Genomic DNA, 22,832 nt, shown 5'->3' with positions numbered 1-22,832 from the left:
CAGTGTGAGTCATGGGGACCAACAAGATTGTTTAAAGGCCATTTTTCAGAACTCTCTCAGAAGCCCAATCACCCAATACTTGGCTGAGGCTTCTGATGGGCCTTAACATTTACCAAGGGATTTACGAGACCAGTTCACTAGACAATCTTTCAGGGAGCTAAATTCAGTATGCCACCGACCCTGTTATGCTTGTTCTCTGCCTAGGAAGCGCCTCTGGCGATCTATGCCCTCCTCTACTGCTCAGAGCTTCCTCCTGCTGATCCAATTCTCACTGCCATCCTTTCTCCCAAACCTTTCATCTGTGCCCTCAGAAACCTCCATGCCACGGAAATTTTTTTATGTTACCAACAGTTAATATTCCTCATGGACATTTCTTCTCTTGAATCCTTCACCCTTCTCTTGAATCCTTCTCAAATGGTGTTTCTCATATCCCAGTAATCCCCAAACTGTGTGCAGAGTTAGGGTTCTCCTCAATGCTGTTTGAAGACATTTTTTCTTCACTCTAAGGTAACACCTCCTTCTTTTTCCGTAAGTGATCAAGGAATATTGGTACGTGTTCATGATAAAAATATAAGGATACCACGAGGTTCAGGAGAACGGTGTAGCCGTCTTTTGAACATATTTACCACTTTTTATCATTCTATTAAATTGTAAATTATATATTGTTTCTATATTTTTTTTTAAGATTTTTATTTATTTGAGAGAGGGAGAGAGAGGACAGCGAGAAAGAGAGAACACAAGCAGGGTGAGGAGCAGAGGGAGAAGCAGGCTCTCTGTGTTTCTGTATTTTTTAATAGTTAAAACTACACATTACAACATGCATCCTTCACTCACCAAAGTCTGAAAATCAATAACTTTAACTTCCAGGACAATACAAAGGCCTGAGAATCCTTTACTACATTTACCGTCATTCCAACGTACATGTTTAATGCTGTCATGTATTTTATTTCTCTATCTAGCTAAATCCTAAACACCACAAAAGTTTTATTATTGTTTTATACAGTGTTCATTTAAATTGACCTCTTTCGTTGTTCATTTTTTTCTATACCTCTAACATACATCCAGGGTCTTTTTCCTTCAATCTCAGGAATATCCATTAGAATTCCCTTTTATGTGATTAAGTCAGTTTCTGTTTATCTAAACATTTCTATGTACTTTTTCTTATATCCAAAGGATTCTTTCATTTTGTAGAGCCTTCTAGGTTGGCTGTCATATTTTTCATCACCTTGTAGATATCAATCATCTGTTTTCTCCTTTCTACTGTTCCTGTTGAGATCTATAAACCTAACTGCTTTAGGTAATCTCTTTTCTCTAGCTGCTTTAAAAGATTTTCTATCTGATTTGTTTTATACAAATACTTGAAAAGATAATACCTGAGATTTTCTAGAACTAGAAAAAACATCAATATACGGAAGTCCAGTGAATATACATGTAGACATTTTATACAGAAATTGCAAAATGTCATTTTTTTTTAAGATTTATTTATTTATTTGAGAGAGAGAGCGAGCACAGTGGGGAGAGGCAGAGGGAGAAAGAGTGAGAGTCTTAAGCTGACTCCACGCTGAGCACAGAGCCTGACAAGGCTTGATCTCAGGACCCTGAGATCACGACCTGACCAAAGCCAAGAGTAGGACTCTTAATTGATTATGCGGCCAAGGCATTTTCTCCATCTCACACTTACACTATTCAGGGCTCTAAACTTAGCTTTTGATATATAAAGGGATGTGTTTCTTTAGAAATCTCTTCACACAGTTAATAAATTCTGGCCATTATACTAGTGTTTCACCAAAGACCAAAAAAGTCAGCTATGAAAAACTTCAAGCTCCTTCACTCCTTTGTTCTACATAGAATCTGACTTGAGCCTGAATGGAACACCTTTTGGGCAACAAGATTTACAACAGATAAGAATACATCTCAAAATACTTCAAATGTAGTGAACTTAAAAATTTAATAATTACCAATGAGATGTGAAAAAACAACAGGTTTATTTTATTTTCCATAACTAAGCCCATGTTGCTCCTAGGTACCCATCCCAGTGAGCAGTACAAGAAGAGGATAAAGTAGCCAATTTAAAGTAGTCTATTCTCTTCTGATTTAAAATATTCTGTCGAGGGGCGCCTGGGTGGCTCAGTCATTAAGCGTCTGCCTTCGGCTCAGGGCGTGATCCCGGCGTTATGGGATCGAGCCCCACATCAGGCTCCTCTGCTGGGAGCCTGCTTCTTCCTCTCCCACTCCCCCTGCTTGTGTTCCCTCTCTCGCTGGCTGTCTCTATCTCTGTCGAATAAATAAATAAAATCTTTAAAAAAAAAAAAAAAAAGAAGTTGTCACTCCATACTTAGTATAAGAAAAAGTTGGGCAAACTGAAAATCGATGACTTTTCTTGGACTCCTTAGAGAACTAAGGTTGCAGGACAAATGGAGCAGAGTCAGAGTGAGAAAATCCTGGGAGCTGCAGTGTTGAGGGGACTACCACATTTTCAGACATTTTTTACCTCCAGTAGCCCCACCAGTTTCTCATGGTGAAGATCCAAGAAAGATCTTGCGGTTGTGGAAGGGTATGGGGGGAAGAAGGGAAGATAAGGCTATAGGCCAGAGCTTTCTCCCTAACACAGCAGACTATTCACCAGAGAAAAGACCATGGAATATGTATCCCATCTATGATAAAGGCAATTGTGTGGCTCCAGCTGCATCCACCCTTCCTATCTCTTTCAAGACAGGAAAAGGGCTAAGAAGAACTTGTGAAGGTCATAGCCTAGAGGCACGCTAAAAGCCCAGTGAAAGGCTGAAGTTTACTCCTAAGATTACAGGATGTTCCCCTTTCCAGCACCTTACCCACACCCATAAGGGCTCCAGTGTAATGACAGGGCATCACAGCTAAAAGAGCTGCAAGGTGCAGACTCTCTCCAATGGGGAGGTCCGAGGGAAGCCAGAACATAACAGAGGAGATTCAAAACAAGACACTAGAAGAACTATGTCAGGGCTTACACTACATCCAGTTTCTGGATGCTATTATCCTAGGAACAGGTGATAGGCAAGACTGTCCTTTCTCACCATTCCGATTTAACATTTGTTTTAATTAGTTCAGTTCACTGTAACAAATTACCACAGACTGGGTGGTTTAAATAAGAAATGTTGATTTTTCACAGTTCTGTAGGCTAGGAAGTCTGAGAACAGGCTATCAGCATGATAAGATTCTTAGTAAGGACCCTCTTCCTGGTTATAGCCTTACACAGTCTTTCCTTGGTGCATACAAGCAGAAAAAGGGATTCTGTGCCTCTACTTCTTTTATAAGGACATTAATCCTATCATAAGGGCCTCACCTTCATAACCTAAAGTGCCTATTACTTCCCAAAAACCTCACCTCCAAATACCATCTCATTGGGAGTTAGTGTTTCAAATATGAATTTGGGGAAGACACAAAGATTCAGTCCATAGCAATATTATATTTGAAGTCCTGGCTACTGCAATAAAACAAGAAATGGAAATAAAATGCATGCAGATTGGAAAGGAAGAAATAAAATGGTTTTTGTTTGCAAATGACATGATTGCCCATATAGAAAATCCAAAAAAAACTAACAAATCTCTGGAACTGCAGGCATACTCAGAGATGGTGCAGGTTCAGTACCAAACCATCACAATAAGGCAAATATCACAATAAAACAAGTCAAATGATTTTTTTTTTTGGTTTCTTAGTGCATATGAAGTGATGTTTGTACCATACTATAGTCTATTAAGTATGCAACACCATTATGTCTAAAAGAACAATGTACATACCTTAATTAAAATATACTCTACTGCTGGGGTTCCTGGGTGGCTCAGTCAGTTAAGTGTCAACTCTTGATTTTGGTTCGGGTCATGATCTCAGGGTGGTAAGATCAAGCCCCACATCAGGCTCTGCACTCACTTGCGGAGTCGGCTTGTCCTTCTCCCTTTCCCTCTACCCTTTATTTAAATATATAAGATCTTAAGAGAAAAAAATACTCTATTGCTAAAAAAGCTAACTATCAGGGCACCTGGGTGGCTCAGCCCATTAACCGTCTGCCTTCTGTCCAGGTCATGATCCCAGGGTTCTGGGATTGAGCCCTGCATTGGGCTCTCTGCTCAGCAGGGAGCCTGCTTCTCCCTCTGCTGCTCCCCCTGCTTGTGCGCGCTCTCTCTCTCTGTCAGATAAATAAATAAAATCTTTAAAAACATAAAAATAAAAAAGTAAAAATAAAAAAAGCTAACCATCATCAGAGCGTTCAGCAAGTCATAAACACTGATCACAGATCACCATAACAAACATAATAATAAAAAGCTGAAAATATTGTCAGAATTACCAAAATGTGTTACAGAGTCACACTGAGCAAATGTTGTTGGAAAATGGCACCAACAGACTTGTTTGATGCAGGGTTGCCACAACCTTTCCTTTGTAAAAAAAAAAAAACAAAAAACAACCACCATAGTATCTGTGAAGTCCAATAAAGTGAAGTGCAATAAAAGGAGGTATTCCCATAATAAGCTATTATAGCAAGGTTACAGGATACAAGATTAATATATAGAAGTCTACTGCTTTTCTATATACCAGCAATGAACAACTGGAATTTTAAATTTTTTTTAAACATTTTTAAATCACTATAATAGCACCCCATACTGCAAAACAACAACAACAACAACCAAAAAAAACCCAACAACTTGTATGTAAATGTAAAGTATTTGCAATTTCTATATGGGGAAACTACAAAATTCTGATGAAAAATATCAAAGGTCTAAATAAACAGATATTCCATGCTCATTTATTAAAAGACTCAATATTGTTGGAGTGCCTGGGTGGCTCAATTGGTTAAGTGTCTGCCTTCAGCTCAGGTCGTGATTCACATCAGGCTCCTTGCTCAGTGGGGCACCTGCTTCTCCCTCTCCCCCGCGGCTCCCCCTGCTTGTGCTCTCTCTCTCTCTCTCTCTCTGACAAATAAACAGAATCTTTAAAAATAAAAAATAAAAAAGATTCAGGGGCACCTGGGTGGCGCAGTCATTAAGCGTCTGCCTTCGGCTCAGGGCGTGATCCCAGCGTTCAGGGATCGGGCCCCGCATCAGGCTCCCTGCTCTGCTGGTAGCCTGCTTCTTCCTCTCCTGCTCCCCCTGCTGTGTTCCCTCTCTCACTGGCTGTCTCTCTCTGTGTCAAATAAATAAATAAAATCTTTAAAAAATAATAATAAAATAAAAAAATAAAAAAGATTCAATATTGTTAAGATATTAATTCTTAGAACATGATCTATAGATTCAATGCAATTCCAATCAAAATCTCTTCAAGCTATTTTGTAGATAGTGACAAAATGATTCTAAAGTTTACACAGAATCATTGAGCACTACATCAAAAACTAATGATGTACTATATGTTGGCTGATTGAATTTAAATTTAAAAAATAAAGTTTACAGGGAAAAACAAAAAATCTAGAATAGTCAACATAATACCGAAAAACAAAGCTGGAGGACTCACAGTGCCCGATTTCAGGGCTTAAAGTAAAACTATAGTAATCAAGATGATATGGTATCAGCAAAAAAAAAAAAAAAAAAGACACCTAGAGCGATAGAATAGAACAAAGAGCCCAGAAACCAGAAACACACCCACACAATATTGTCAACTGATTTTGACAAAAGAATGTTAAAGAAAAAATTATTCACGACACTTGTTAAAGACAGCAAGACATTATTTGAGAGGGACTATTGCAATGGGATTTGCAGGGGGGAGAGAGATCAGTCTGAATTCTGATTACAATAAGGACAAGTGGAGATTCACAGCCAAAGAGCAGGTGGGAGTCAGAGGATGGAAAATTACTTAAAGGAAACATCAAGGGAAAGGAGGATTCTTGCTAGACCTACTGAATAGGGGATTCCTGGGAAAGGCAGGCCATGGTGATAAGATATTGCAGGTGGGAGATGAGGTATCTGATGAGATATCAAGGGTGATTACTTACTAAGAATGGGGATTCACTCCCAACTGACATGATTCTTGCTAAAACTGACCTAAGCAGGCCAAGGACAGGCCTAGTAGAATAGAGGGCCAAGAGGAGCCTGACCAAGGTTTGGTCAAGGAGAGAATCTTTGTCAGGAGTAAAGACAACTTAATGAAAAATAAAAGAAGTCTTTTCAACAAATGATGCTGCAACAATTGAATGTCCATATGCAAAAAGGAGGAGGAGGAGGAGGAGGAGAGGAAGAGAGGAAGAGGAGGAGACAAAGGGGGGTGGGCTGGATTCAGAACTTAACACTTTTCACCAAAATCAATTCAAAACAAATCATAAACCTAAATGTGAAATACAAAACCAAAAAATTCCTACAAGATAACATAAAAGAAACCTCAGTGACCTTGTATTTGGCGATGGATTTTTACAACACAAAAGCATCATCCATTAAAAATGATAAATAGGATTCTATTAAGAAATTTTTTTAAAGTGTCCTTAAGAAAACCATAAGTTATGTCACCCAAAATCTACACATGAACAAATGAATTCATATGATGGTGATATAAAATGACCAACAAAACATCAAATCTTCAGAAAATCTGATAATAAACACAAGAAAATAAGCATATAAAGACAAAAGCATTAAACATGAGAAAGTAAATTAACCACAGGTACAGTGATTTTTAAAATTTAAGAGATCACCACTGTAATTTTCTAATATTAAGTCTGAAAATAAAAATGAGGGATGCCTGGGTGGCTCAGCTGATTAAGCATCTGCCTTTGGCTCAGGTCATGATCCGAGGTCCTGGGATCAAGTCCTGTTCAGACCCCTTACTCAGCGGGGAGCCTGCTTCTCCCTCATCCTCTGTCTCTCCCCCCAGGCTTGTGCTCTCTCTCTCTTTCAAATAAATGAATAAAATCTTTAAAGGAAAAAAAAAAAGAAAGTGTAACAGGTAGTTCCCTTCAAAGAAAGACAAACTAGTCAAAATTAAGAGAGGAAGAGCTCATTAAATATATGGTCATACATAAATAGACAGATAATCATAAAATAAACAGAAAAAATTAACCATAAGACTTACTCTTCCGTGACCAAAAACACCCAGGCCTAGATAGTTTGATGGGCAATTTCACTCCAACAAAAAGGCATAATTATTCCCATGTCATTTAAATTTCTCCAGAGAATAAAGAAGATGAACAACTTATGTTTCATCCTAAGAGGTTATTACAACTATAATACAAAAACATGCCAAGGATATCACAAAATAGAAAAGAGGGCCAACCTTACTTATGGGTATGAATATGAAAATCCAAAAAAAAAAAAAAAAAGACAGGTAAATTGAATTTACCAATGTATTAAAAAGATAACATCTCATGACCAAGTAAGATTTATTCCAAGAACATAAGGATGGTTCCACATTAGGAAACCAACTGATGGGGCTTACTACATTAATAAACAGTTATTTGGTTATTTTGATTACATGGTTATTTTGATAAATGCCAAAAAGACATTTGATATGGGGCGCCTGGGTGGCACAGCGGTTAAGCGTCTGCCTTCGGCTCAGGGCGTGATCCCAGAGTTCTGGGATCGAGCCCCACATCAGGCTCTTCCACTATGAGCCTGCTTCTTCCTCTCCCACTCCCCCTGCTTGTGTTCCCTCTCTCGCTGGCTGTCTCTATCTCTGTCGAATAAATAAATAAAATCTTAAAAAAAAAAAAGACATTTGATATAAATATAATATCCATTCTTAAAGATATTAATATACATTACCACAACCTACGCAGGGGAGAGAAGGAACACAAAATGCGTAATATCCATATGAGTGAAATTATATAAGTTCCTGTGAAACTTCAGGTTTTGTTATATTTCTGTATTATTTTTTTCCCCAGTTAGCTTGTATTACTTTTTGTAAAAATAATGACAAAAATAACCTTGCATGAAGCACTGAACTACAAGTTACACAGAAAATAATGCAAAGCTTTCTTTAGGCAGTTGTGGTTTATATTAAGTACCAATAAAGAAATAATGTTCAGAGAATGAAAAGAAAAAATATGAAACAGAACATAGAAAAAACTATTTTAAAAAATACATGAGCAGGGCACCTGGGTGGTGTCGTTGCTTAAGTGTCCAACTCTTGGTTTCAGCTCAGGTCATGATCTCAGGATCCCTGGGTCAAGCCCCACATGGGGCTCTGCCCTCAGCACGGAGTCTGCTTAAGATTCTCTCTCCCTCTGACCTGCTCCCCCAAATAAATAAATTTTAAAAATAAAGTAAAAATATACATGAGAAAGACCAATAGTTAAACAGCTTTAACAAGTATGAGACCTCTGTTGTCTACAAAATACTACAAAAACAAAATAAAATTGCTGGTTTCTGAAAGACACGGTTAAGAGACTCAAAAGATTAGCCTCCGACTGAGAAAAAAATATCTGCAAAACATGTATCTAAGAAAGGACTTATATCTAAAATATATAACTCTTAAAATGCAACAACAAGAGAAAAACTCAATTTTTAAAATGGGCAAGAGATCTGGACACCACACCAAAGAGGATAAACATATGGTAAATGAGGACATGAAAGGATACTTAATGTGATTTGCCACTGGGGAAGTACAAATTAAAACAACAATGAGATTCCACCACACACCTATCAGAATGGCTAAAATTTTAAGACTTTGGCTAAAACACTGACAACATCAAATGCTGCCAAGAATGTGGAGCAACAGGAACACTTATTCTTTGCTGATGGGAATGCAAAATGGTGAAGCCATTTTGGAAGACAATTTGGCAATTTCTTACAAAGTTAAACATACTGTTATTATATGATCTAGCAACTGTGGTCCTAGGTATTTACCTCACTGATCTGAAAAACTCTGTCAACACTAAACCCTACACAATACTATTTATAAACACCTTTTTCATAATTGCCAAAACTGGAAGCCAACAAGATCTCCTTCAATAGGTGAATAAACTATGCTATATCCATACAATGGAATATTAAGAGATAAAAATAAATGAGCCATCAAATCATGAAAAGACACAGAGGAATGTTAAATGTATATTGCTAAGTGAAAGAAGCCATTCCGAAAAGGCTACATGCTGTTATGTGACATTCTGGAAAAAACTATGGAGACAGTAAAAAGATCAGTAGTTGCCAGAGATTCAGAGATGAGGAGAAGGGATAAATGGATGAAGGGTAAGGGATTACTTTCATGGCAATGAAGCTATTCTCTATGATACCGGAATTGTGGATATCTAATACTCTGAATATGACAAAACTCATAGAACTTCATAGCATAGAGGGTGAATCTTAATGTATGAAAATTTAAAGAAAAATCACTTAGAAGGGGGACAGATCCTAGAATAAAATTCAGATTTTTTTTTTGAGAGAGAGACCGATAGAGCGCATGCGTAGACATGCAGGTGGGGGGACGGTGGGAGAGGGAGAGAGAATCCTAAGCAGGCTCCTTGCCCAGCGTGGAGCTGGACACAGGGCTTGATCTCACGACCCTGAGATCGTGACTCTGAGATCATGACCTGAGCTGAAATCAAGAGTCAGACACTCAACCAACTGAGCCACCCAGGCGCCCCAGATTGTGACAAAATAATCTAATTGTATTATAAGTTAACAAAACAGGGGCGCCTGGGTGGCACAGCGGTTAAGCGTCTGCCTGCGGCTCAGGGCGTGATCCCGGCCTTCTGGGATCAAGCCCCACATCAGGCTCCTCCGCTGGGAGCCTGCTTCTTCCTCTCCCACTCCCCCTGCTTGTGTTCCCTCTCTCACTGGCTGTCTCTCTGTCAAATAAATAAATAAAATCTTAAAAAAAAAAAAAAACAACTTCACTAATGCGGGAAAATGGCGTTGATCTAAGTAACTTTGGAAATGAGTAGTCTGTAAGATTAAAGTCGAAAGAAACTATACACAGCACCATACTCTAATTGATAATATTAATTTCCATTGGGGGTTAATTTTTTTTTCCAGGGGAGAACACGAACAGTCCCCCACCACCACAAATCATGCAGTTGAGTTTGCCACATTTGGGGAAATCACTGGGGTCGGCCCATCCTGAGTGCAATGGACGAAAACCTGGGAAAACCATTTTGTGATCATGGTATCTCCCCTGCCAGGCAAGTATGGGGGGATTAATTTTTGATACTGCTATACTTATATACTAGAATCAATGCACTGGAATTGAAGCAAATGGATGGTGTGTATGTGGGGAGAGCCAGTTTTCTCACTGTTGAAATGGGAGTTTACAAATAAGCAAGGGAGGAGGCTAGAAAGATCCATGTGGTAATGGATTAGAGCTGGAGAGAGTATGAACTTACATTCAGCTTAATGAATAAAGATGGTTACATATAGAAATATTTATAGCTATATGTATATACACTGATTGGTATACATACATACACTTAATCTGTCAGCTGAGTAATGACATCCCAGTATCAAAAAGTACATCTAGGGGCGCCTGGGTGGCGCAGCGGTTAAGCGTCTGCCTTCAGCTCAGGGCGTGATCCTGGCGTTCTGGGATCGAGCCCCACATCAGGCTCCAATGCTGGGAGCCTGCTTCTTCCTCTCCCACTCCCCCTGCTTGTGTTCCCTCTCTCGCTGGCTGTCTCTATCTCTGTCAAATAAATAAATAAAATCTTTAAAAAAAAAAAAAAAAGTACATCTAGCATTCAGATCTTGGATCTTAATACTACTCTCTAATAAAAGGAACCAGGGTACCTTGGAGAAACAGCTGAATCTAGAACTGGGGCAGGAAATATCCAAGATGAACCTGGCCTATCTTTCAGTGCCAGAAAATAAGAAGTACTAAAAACAAACAAAAAATCACAATGATGAAGGTATGTCAAAGGGACACAGGAGCCAATTAAAAGAGCTCCCAGCGACCAAAGCTGGTATAATTTAAGCAACAATATAAAGTAGTATTGGTTTATAACCCAAAATATAAAATAAATATCCATGACCCAAATGGATATAAAAAAAAATGACTGAGTAAATAAGTAGATGGTGGAGAGGAAACAAACTTCCTGGGTAGAAGAATTCCAAATAATTTATGTAGATACTCTGCCTTCATGGAAGTGAAGCATAAATCCCTACTCTTTAAGCGTGAGCTCTGTACAGTGACTTCTTTCCAAAGACTATAGTATGGAAAGAGGGGTGATGAGAAGAAGAAACTTACAATGGAGAAACCTGACAAACACAACCTCAGCCAGGTGATCAAGGTTGCTAGAAAGTATTTTTTAAAAAGATTTATTTATTTATGGGGGGGGGAGACAGAAAGAGAGGTGGGGGAGGGGAAGAGGGAGAGAAACTCAAGTGACTCCCCGCTTGAGTGTGAAGCCTGAAGCAAAACTCCATTCCACAACCCATGAGATCATGACCTGAGCCAAAATCACAAGTTGGAGGTTCAACAAACTGAGCCACCCAGGCACCCCTAGAAAGTATTTTTAACATAAAATAATGAAAAAGGTAATTTCTCTCTGTGGTTTTGCTCCCCAAAACCTACAAGCTCAATCTAATCATGAGAAAAACATCAGACAAATCCCAATTGAGGAATATTCTACATAATATCTGGCCAGTACTCCTCAAAACTGTCACAGTTATCAAAAAATGGAAAGTCTGAGAAACCATCACATCCAAGAAGAGACTAAGGAGACACGATGCTTAAATGTAATGTGCGGTGGATAGGGTCCTGGAACAGAAGTATATTAGGTAAAAACTAAGAAAATCTGAATAAGCATGGACTTTAATTAATAACAATGTATCAAATAAGCTGATACCCCAAAAGGACCCACCCCCAGGGTGGAGGATGTGGCGTAGTCCATACACAGAATTTCACCTTACATCCTACTTGCCTAACACAGAGGGAATCCCAAGCCTTAAAATTAAAGGTTGTCCTCAACTGAGAATACAGCAAATGATCCCCCAAATACTCCATATGGTAGAGGCAAATGGAAATCCTCTCTGGAGGAATGTGACTCCATCCCAACTAAAGGTATTGCTACAAATAACTGTTAAAGTATGTGTAGAGGCCGCTTTTAGGCAACAAATAGAATGAGCAATGGAAACCTGATCAAGGCAAAAGGGCCCAGAGTGACCACTCGGCTGAATACAGACAGGCCTATTAGGTGATACTTTGAGGTGAAGTATCCACAGGCCCTAACTGACCAGTAGGCTATAACCAGGCACAGTTAGCAGAAAAGGGAAAATTCCATACTCCCCATACCTCTCCACCTTGGCCCTTCACAAACAGCCTTACCCACTGCCTCCTTGCAGTCTCTCTTTTGCTGTCCTGCCCCCCTGCTCCCTTCCAGTGTATCCAATAAATTTCTATCACCTTTGTTCTGCCTCAGGTGAATCCTTTCACCATCTGAGCCACTGGCTTCTACCCGACTGAGTTGCCCTACATTTGCGGGCCCCCATCTGATGAGAAGAGACATCACATTATGGTGACCAAAATAACCATGCACATGAACAAACAAAGGACCAAGGGCAAACACAAGCAGGAAAACCTACCAGAAGAGAGACACACAAAATTTCAGTTAACATAATGAGTTGACACAGACTATAAAACTACTATGCCACAGTGTTTAAAATGATTTAAAAAAAAAAAAAAAAAGGAAATCCCACTTCTACTCAGTGTATAACACAGACCAATTTACTCTCCTGCCTGAATAACCAAAGACTACAAATAAATGGAACAATGGTTATCAAGACACTAGACGTCAGGTTGCAAAGGACAGCAACCCTGAAAGACGGTCAACGGAAAAGGTATTCTCCACAACTGTCCCAGCTTGTTTCCCTGCAAGTTATCAGGTGTCCTCGGCAGAGCCTGGTGGACTCAGTTGAGGAGATGGAAAGGAGTGTTGTGAAAAATGAAGTGGCTAAAGTAAGCTAGACAGAGTACCAGAGAAGGGACTGCATAGAGAGAAAAGTTAGAAGATCTGCGGGGATATAAAATAAAATTTATTTTAAAAAGTATCAGTGTTGGTTCATTAATTATAACAAAAGTACCATGCAATGTAAGATGTTACTAGGGAAAGCTGGGTGTAGAGTCTATGGGAATTCTCTACTTTCTTCATAAGTTTTCTGTAAATCTAAAATTGTTATAAATAATAAAGTTTATTGAAAGCACCCAGCGGACCCACGGACCTGTCTCTGGCTTCGGCAGAGTTAGGACGGCGCTGACCCAGAGACGCCCCTTCTTCCCGCCTCCCAGCAGCCTCTAACCTCTCCTCCAGGCGCATCTCCAGAACCATCTTCTCCGCGACCCTCTGGCCCCGCGAGCAGCCCGCAGAGCATCTTGGGCTTCCTCCTCGTCGCCCTGGACCATGAGCTCCGGGGTTCACCCGAAGGACTCCACCTCCTGCTCCCCAGCACCCGCGGGCATCGTACCCACCTTTCTCGGGGCTTCCACGCGGCGGCGGCAGCGACGAGACAGCTCCTGAGGGCGTGGGTCACACCCCGCAGCCCCGGAACCCCCCCCAGACACGGAGCAGAGCCGAACCAGACCCCGTGGGCCTACGGGCCCAGTGCCGCCGACTTCCGGAAGACCACTTCCGGCGCGAGCACGTGACACTCACACTTGCGGCCTGTGCTGCCGAGTTCTCCTTCAGAGGCCCACCTTCCAGCTGGGCTAGGAGCCCCAGAGCCAGGCAGCCTCGGAGGGGGCCCCGCTGGCTTCTCCCCCCACCCCCCCACCCCCAGCCAGGGCTTCCGCCTGAGCCTCTCCCTGCCCCCCACTGGGCAGCTCTTCGACCACCCTGCACCCTCTCCCGAGCGGTGGGCCAAATGGAAACAATGAAGCGTTTTGCAGTGGTAAAATAAAAACACACATACATAACTTCTCCCCCTCTGGGTGGAGATCCACACACTGCCACCCCCACCCACCATTAGCGGACTATTGGAGAGGGGACGTTCCTCTTAAGAAACTGCTACAAATTCAATCAAAACTTTACATTAAAAAAAAATTAAAGAAATGACTGAAGCAAGGAGAGCAAAGAGATAGCAGAAGGCTAGAGAGCTGTTGAAAGAACTTGAGCTTTACCTAAGAGAGTGGGAAGACACTAGTTTTTAACAAGATGTGCATTTGCAGCAAATTTGAAATTCATACATCATGATGCATTGCAAAAATAAAACTTTAATTTTTGTAACACAACAAGGTTAAAAGTCCTCCCTTAGCAGAAATACAGACACATTTTTAAGGGTAACAATGGCTCGGGGGCGGGGGGGATTTAATGATTTTTCAATTAACTCTGCTTCTTGGGAATAAGTATTTAGTATTTTTTTCCCCTCTTCCTTTCCTGCCCTTATTCCTTGGTAATAGGGAACAAAGTTTCTGGGTGACTTACGTGATGGCTGGTTTTAGAAATGTGTGGTCCAAAAGCCTTCCTTTGGTACTTTGTAATTCTGTTTTCACACTGCAGGCTTCAATTTATGCTGTCATCTACTGGAGAATAATTGTTCTGGTCCGGGAGTTGGTATTAGAAAGCGGCATGTCCTGCTGCTAACCTGAGGGAATATTATATGGTGGTTAGAAGCCTGGTTGCTGGAACCAGATTGAAAGATTAAAATTCTAGTTCTGCCATTGACTAGCTTAATCTCTCTGTGCTGAAATTTCTTCTTTGATAAAATGCAGATGTGCATACATACATACAGGGTTACCATACAGGGTTGTTTCTCTGGTGAGGGAGTAAATTAATATATGTGAAGAACTTAAAATAATACCTAGCATATAGCAGTGCCATGTTAGCTACCGTTATTAATGGCCATAGTATCCAATGCTGTATTTTAATAAGTCATTTATTTTTAGATAACTTTAGATATACAAGAAAGTTTAAAAAAATAATAGAGGGACACCTGGGTGGCACAGTCAGTTAAGTGTCTGTCTTTGGATCAGGTCCTGATCCCGGGGTCCTGGGATCATCAAACCCTGCATTGGGCTCCCTGCTCAGGGGAGAATCTGCTTCTCCCTCTCCCTCTGCCCCCCACATGCTCCCTCTCTCGCTCTCTCTCTCTTTCTCTCAAATAAATAAACAAAATCATTAAAAAAAAAAACAGAGAATTCGTGTGTTCCCTTCACCCAGTTCCCCCCAAATTTAATATATCTATAATCACTGTACATTTACCAAAACTAAAAGATTAACATTGATGTGTTATTATTAAATTAATTCCAAACTTTATTTTGATTTTGCCAGTTTTTAAAGTAATACCTTTGTGGCACCTGGCTGACTCAGTCAGTGGAGCATGTGACTCTTGATCTCAGGGTTGTAAGTTCATGACCCATGCTGGTTGTAGAGATTACTTAAAAATAAAATCTTTGAAAAACTAAAAAATTTAAAAATTTTAAAATGAACTAATATCCTTTTTCTGTTCCAGGATCCCATCCAGGATACCACATTGTGTTTAATCTATTACATTTCTAAGATATCATACAGAAACTTCTCCTAGCCATGGCAGAGAAATTAATACCAGACTACCAAATAAAACCCAAATATGGACAAAAAACTGTGTCCAGGCATGAACAACAGTCAGTGCATGACTGAACATTGCAAAAATAGAAACATTTAAAGGAGGTCCCACAATCACCTCAGATGTTTGTCAGGAGACACTTTTGTGCAGTGGAAGAGGGAAATGGAGGCCTGGTGAACAGTAGTCTTGATCAGCTGAGGAAACAGACAAAAGTTAGAGATTTCCAAAGTGGCTAGAATTTGTACTGCAGGGTATCTGAGATGAGGGAGCCCAGATGTCTGTGTGGGACTCACTATGGATCCAGGGCCATGGCTGGGGGCTATATGAGCACAGGACAAGACTGCTCAAGGCCTAGCAGGGGTTACCTGCCACAGAGCTGAGAGCCAAATCACGATCCTACATTGAAGACCTAGCCCGGCCTCCTCAGAAGCATCCCTGGAACTTCAGAAAGTTCATATTTTAAAGTAAGAACCATGATCCAGAGTAAAGGACACATCCTAGGACTAAACTCAAAATTGAAGCCTGACAAGACCAAAAAGATCTACCAGTAGTTCGAATGATTGCAAAATAAAATTCAGTACTCCTTATAGAGGAAAGAATGATAATCCAGGCTTCCAACAGCATAGCATCCACAATCTATTGTAGTAGATGGGGGCACCTGGGTGGCTCAGAAAGTTAAGTGTCCAACTTTTTTTTTTTTATGTTTGTCATGATACAGTACATCATTAGTTTTTGATGTAGTGTTCCATGATTCATTGTTTGTGTATAACATCCAGTGTTCCATGCAATATGTGCCCTCCTTAATAAACATCACCAGGCTAACCCATCCCCCCATCCCCCTCACCTCTGAAACCCTCAGTTTGTTTCCCAGAGTCCATAGTCTCTCATGGTTTGTCTCCCCCTCTGATTCCCCCCTTCATCTTTCCCTTCCTTCTCCCAAAGTCCTCCGTGCTATTCCTTATGTTCCACATATAAATGAAACCATATGATAACTGTCTTTCTCTGCTTGACTTATTTCACTTGGCATAATCTCCTCCAGTCTCATCCATGTTGATGCAAATGTTGGGTAATCATTCTTTCTGATGGTTGAGTAACATTCCATTGTATATATAGACCACAACTTCTTTATCCAGTCATCTATTGAAGGGCATCTCAGCTCCTTCCACAGTTTGGCTATTATGAACATTGCTGCTATGAACATTGGGGTGCATGTGGCCCTTCTTTTCACTACGTCTGTATCTTTGGGGTAAATACCCAGTAGTGCAATTGCTGGATCATAGGGTAGCTCTGTTTTTAAAGTCTTGAGGAACCTCCATACTGTTTTCCAGAGTGGCTGTACCAGCTTACATTCCCACCAACAGTGTAAGAGGGTTCCCCTTTCTCCACAACCTCTCCAACATTTGAAGTTTCTTGCCTTATCAATTTTTGCCATTCTAACTGGTGTAAGGTTTTGATTTGAATTTCCCTGATGGCTAATGATGTTGAACATTTTTTCATGTGTCTGTTAGCCATTCATATGTCTTCTTTGAAGAAATGTCTGTTCATGTCTTCTGCCCATTCCTTGACTGGATTATTTGTTCTTTGGGTGTTGAGTTTGAGAAGTTCTTTATAGATCTTGGATACCAGCCCTTTATCTGTAGTGTCATTTGGAAATATTTTCTCCCATTCCATGGGTTGCCTCTTCATTTTGTTGACTGTTTCCTTTTTTGTGCAGAAGCTTTTTATCTTGATGAAGTCCCAAAAGTTCATTTTTGCTTTTGTTTCCCTTGCCTTCGAAAACATGTCTTGAAAGAAGTTGCTGTGGCCAATGTTATCCTCTAGGATTTTGATGGATTCTTGTCTCACATTGACGTCTTTCATCCATTTGGAGTTTATCTTTGTGTATGGTGTAAGAGAATGGTCGAGTTTCATTATTCTGTATACAGGGGTCCAATTTTCCCAGCACCATTTACGGAAGAGACTATCTTTTTTTCCATTGGATATTTTTTTCCCTGCTTTGTCAAAGATTAGTTGACCATAGAGTTGAGGGGCCATTTCTGGGCTCTCTATTCTGTTCCATTGATCTATGTGTCTGTTTTTGTGCCAGTACTATGCTGTCTTGGTGATCACAGCTTTATAATATAGCTTGAAATCTAAGTGTCCAACTCTTGATCTCAACTCAGGTCTTGATCCCAGAGTTGTGAGTTCAAACTCCACACTGAGCTCCACCCTCGGCGTGGAGCCTACTTTTAAAATAATGTTCATATAATAGATACTTGTATGTTTATAAATATGTAAGCACAGGGGCACCTGGGTGGCACAGCAGTTAAGCATCTGCCTTCAGCTCAGGGCGTGATCCCGGCCTTATGGGATCGAGCCCCACATCAGGCTCCTCCGCTAGGAGCCTGCTTCTTCCTCTCCCACTCCCCCTGCTTGTGTTCCCTCTCTCGCTGGCTGTCTCTATCTCTGTCGAATAAATAAATAAAATCTTTAAAAAAAAAAAAGTTAAAAAAAAATAAATATGTAAGCACAAAAGACAGGAGTTAGGGGCGCCTGGGTGGCACAGCGGTTAAGCTTCTGCCTTCGGTTCAGGGCGTGATCCCGGCGTTATGGGATTGAGCCCCACATCAGGCTCTTCTGCTGTGAGCCTGCTTCTTCCTTTCCCACTCCCCCTGCTTGTGTTCCCTCTCTCGCTGGCTGTCTCTATCTCTGTCGAATAAATAAATAAAATCTTTAAAAAAAAAAAAAAAAGACAGGAGTTGTACCAAACAGAAACTACTTTGTTACAAGGCTCATACATTTTATATAAAGTATCACATAATATTCACTGTAAGATGACTATGATTGTCCTGCATCTTGTAATCCTGATGGCAACCCTAAAAAATAATGTAAAGAAATATAGCTGAGGGGCGCCTGGGTGGCACAGCGGTGAAGCGTCTGCCTTCGGCTCGGGGCGTGATCCTGGCATTCTGGGATCAAGCCCCACATCAGGCTCCTCCGGTATGAGCCTGCTTCTTCCTCTCCCACTCCCCCTGCTTGTGTTCCCTCTCTCGCTGGCTGTCTCTATCTCTGTCAAATAAATAAATAAAGTCTTAAAAAAAAAAAAAGAAATATAGCTGAAAAGCCAACAGGGTGATTACACTAGAATACTAAATTAATATTCTATTAACCTGAAAGAAGTCAGGAAAGGAGAAAGAGAAAAACAAAATAATAACATTGGCAAATTGAAAGCAAGTAACAAAAAGAATAGACCTAAATCCAACCATATTCATGATTTTATTAAACGTAAAACAAAAATACAACTAGATTATAAAGAAAATGATGAAAACAAATGTATCATATAAATGATATGCAAAATAAAGCAGAAAGAGTCATGTTAATTTTGGACTTAACAGACTCAAGACAAAAAGAATTATCAGAAATAAAGGGAGACATTTATAATGATAAATGAAGAAGACATAGCAAGCCTAAAATGTAGGTGGCTAATAACTAAGCTTAAAAATAGATGAAGCAAATCTGACTGAACTAAAGAGACAAATAGACAAATCTACAATCAGAAGTAGAAACATCAATTTCCTCTTTAATAACCAGATAAAAATCTAGAAGGATGCGGGGGATCTAAAAATAATTATTGAACACTCTGACTTCACTCAACTTTAGAGAACAATTTATCCAGTAATAGCAGAATTCACATTCTTCCCACGTGCATGTAAAGCATTAACAGAGGTAGACCTTACGCTGGGACACAAAACATCTCAATATATTTTAAGTTTGCAATTTTACAGAATATGCTCTGTAAATACAACCACATTAAATCAGAAATCAATAACAATTAGGGGCGCCTGGGTGGCACAGAGGTTAAGCGTCTGCCTTCAGCTCAGGGCATGATCCCGGCATTGTGGGATCGAGCCCCACATCAGGCTCCTCTGCTATGAGCCTGCTTCTTCCTCTCCCACTCCCCCTGCTTGTGTTCCCTCTCTCGCTGGCTGTCTCTATCTCTGTCAAATAAATAAATAAAAATCTTTAAAAAAAAAAAAAAAGAAATCAATAACAATTAGATATTTTTAAAAGCCTCAAGTATTTACAGGTTAAACAACAAATTTCTTTTTTTTTTTAACGATTTTATTTATTTATTTGACAGAGACAGACCACAAGCAGTGGGAGTGAGCAGCAGGCAGAGGGAAAGGGTGAAGCAGACAGAGGGAGAGGGAAAAGCAGGCTCCCGGAGGGGTGGGGAGCCTGACGCAGGACTCCATTCCAGGACCCTGGGATCATGACTTGAGCCGAAGGCAGATGCTTAACCATCTGAGCCACCCAGGTGCCCCAACAAATTTCTAAATAGCCAGAAAAGAAACCATATGAAAAATTAGTAAGTACTTGAAACTAGTAGTAAAAATATATCAAATGTTTTGGATAGAGCTAAAGAGTACTCACAGATGTTTATCAATCTCTCTTTGTTGGGGAAGGTCATCAAAAAGATGTGACCACCAATTGACCCACGAGCTGGACCTGGGCACTCCGATGGAGGCTCCTCACTCCTTCCCCTATCCCTGGAAAGTGGGTTCCACTTGTGTTTCCTGCTCCCAGAGGCTGCTCCAAGGACAGAGCCTTCAGATGGTGATATGTTGAAAACACCTGCATAGCATATGTGACTGAGCCCTGTTAGGGCCTCTTTATAAACTTAAGATTTGGAGGGCAAGTAGCGAGATCCATTCATCTTGCTGCTGCCCAGTGTAAGCCTCGTAGGAAAGTCCCCTATGCTTCTTAAAACTGCCAAGTACCACTCTTTCTTCCCTCTCTCCCTACCCTCCAAGCATGAGGGCCAGTTTCAGATTATACCTGGGGAGCTCCCAGCAGGGTGATGAACCAAGGATCTGTAACTTTGCTAATTCTTTATTCTGCCATTCAAGTATCTGTTGAGTCCCTGTAGTGAATTTTTGTTTGAATTATTAATTTTTCTTTTAATTATTATTCTTTCAACTTTTCAACTTCAATTTCAAACAGAGTTTGCATTTGGTTTTTCTTATCCATTCTTTTTACTGATAATCTCTATTTAATGCAACATTGTCTTGCGTCCTCCTTACATCTTTCATCATGCTTTCTTTCAGAACAGATTTACAATGCCACTGAAGTGTTTTTCTATTACATCTGAAATCTAGTAGCCCTCATAGGCAGTTTCTATTATACGCTTGCCTCACAATTTCCTGTTTCTTTGCATGCCTCAAAATTTTTGTGGGACGATGGACATTTTTTAAATTGTTTCTAATTTATTTTTTAAAGTACACTCTAACCCTAATGTGGGGATTGAACCCATGACCCCAGAATCAAGAGTCACATACTCTACCAACTGAGCTAGCCAGGTGCCCTGAAAATGGACATTTTTGATAATATATTTTAACAACTCTCATACTGGACCTCCTGTCCCCTTTTTAGGGCTGTTACTATTATTTGTTTGTTTTTGTAAAGAAAACACTTGTTTTCTTACTACGCACAGCATACTCCTGTACTGTCAGTACTACCTCCCTTCCAGTCATCAAATACATGGGAGTTTTCCCCACACCAAGCAATTCTGCAACAGCAGCTGGGCATCCTACAGTTCAAGTCAGCTCTGACACTATCTACCTGGTGTAGCATCAGTCCCACAGTCTCCCAAGACTGACCACCCACATGCCACTCCAGACACCAATCACCAAGTCCAGGTTATTACCTGTACTTCTGACCAACAAGCTACAAATCAGAGGTTCTTACAACTCCCACCTCAGGTTTGATTAATTTGCTAGAGCAGCCCACAGAATTCAGGAAACCAGTTTACTTACTAGGTTGCCAGTTTATTACCAAGGATATTAAAGGATATGAATGAACAGCTAGATGAAGATACACAAGGTGAGATCTCGAAGGGTCCTGAGCTCAGGAGCTTCTGTACCCATGGAGTTTGTGGTACGCCATCTTCCTGACATAGGGATGCATTCTTTTTCACCAGCCTGCTGTCTGAACCCCGGTCTATAAAGTTTTCATGGAGACTTTCTTACAGAGGCACAGCTGATTAAATCATTGGTCGTTAAGTGATGTGACCTCCTGCTCCCCCCCTTCCTCAGAGGTTGAAGGGTAAGACTTAGAGTTTCAACCCTCTGATCACACTGCTTAATTCCCCTGGCAACAGCCCTCCCCACTTCGGTTACCTAGGGGCTTTGGGAACATCACCTCATTAACATAAACTCAGGTCTGGTTGAAAGGGTTTGTTATGAATAACACAAAACACCCATTTCATGCTACTCTAAAACTGTTTCAGGAACCAAAGACAAAAACCAAATATCATAACAAAAGATTCCCTTATTGCTATTATCTCTTGGGAAATAACAAGGGTCTTGTGAGCTATGAGCCAGGAACCACAGATGAAGACAAAAATATATACTTCTTTTTATATCTCACAGTGTCACAGACCACCCCCTGGGTTCGTTCTTTCTTTCTTTCTTTCTTTCTTTCTTTCTTTCTTTCTTTCTTTCTTTCTTTCTTTCTTTTAAGATTTTATTTATTTATTTGACACAGAGAGAGAGAGAGACAGCCAGTGAGAGAGGGAACACAGGCAGGGGGAGTGGGAGAGGAAGAAGCAGGCTCCCAGCGGAGGAGCCTGATGTGGGGCTTGACCCCAGGACTCTGGGATCACGCCCTGAGCCGAAGGCAGACACTTAACGACTGAAACACCCAGGCGCCCCAAACATTTTCATATTCTTGTACTAGTTGATTTCTCCCCAGACCTGTGCAGAACTATTTAGCATGGATACCCACTGATGGGTTCCTAGTCTAGTTCCTTCTCAGGCTGACCATTTTCAATAGATAGTACGTCCTGAGGAGGCTTTGACTCAATTTCCCAATACATTTGATCTTCAATCAGTATTAATATAAGATTTATTAACATGAGGTAGTTACATCTTCCCAACAATAGCAGCATTATACCATATTGCCACTTGGTCACAGTGTGATTCAAGTTCATTACCAAACAAATCAGTAAGAGGTCCATGCTTTGTGTTCCCAACGGAATCTACCCTTGCCCATCTAACTGATATTATTAAGAACAGTTATCACAACAATTGGTCATGAGTTGGTTACATATAGGTGTTGACCTTAAAAGTAAAACAGTTATTTTACTAGCAAAATGGGTTTAATCTGAAATAGCAGAGGAATTGCAATTAGGAACATGCGCACTATAGCAAGCAAGGGCAAATCCGCAGGCAAATCCACAGCCCAAAGGAAAGGAATTTTACTTCATGAAGAAAAGGAGGAAGTTGGGAGGGGCTTCTGTGAATGAAAGTTCATTGGAGGAAAGCAAGTGTTCAGGGTCCTGACAGTTTCTCATTGGCTGAGTTGTGGTATTTTCTTATTGACTGAGTATGTTGCAGGGCAAGGAGGCAATGTACATCTCTTCCTGTTGGGTGTGAA

General features: G+C 40.5%; 1 non-coding gene across 1 annotated transcript; it reads right to left on the bottom strand.

Moving 5' to 3' along the window:
- Positions 1 to 9,917: 9,917 nt before the first annotated feature.
- Positions 9,918 to 10,074, bottom strand: LOC121104143. Its single transcript, XR_005836509.1, has one exon. It is a non-coding gene; the product is annotated as a U1 spliceosomal RNA (small nuclear RNA).
- Between the last annotated feature and the right edge of the window lie 12,758 nt (positions 10,075 to 22,832).

The sequence above is a fragment of the Ursus maritimus genome, unplaced genomic scaffold (genome assembly GCF_017311325.1).
Source record: "Ursus maritimus isolate PB19 unplaced genomic scaffold, ASM1731132v1 scaffold_2, whole genome shotgun sequence".
In the NCBI taxonomy this organism is placed as follows: Eukaryota; Metazoa; Chordata; class Mammalia; order Carnivora; family Ursidae; genus Ursus; species Ursus maritimus.
Note: the sequence above shows the minus strand (reverse complement) of the source record. Positions and strands in the feature narration are given on the sequence as shown.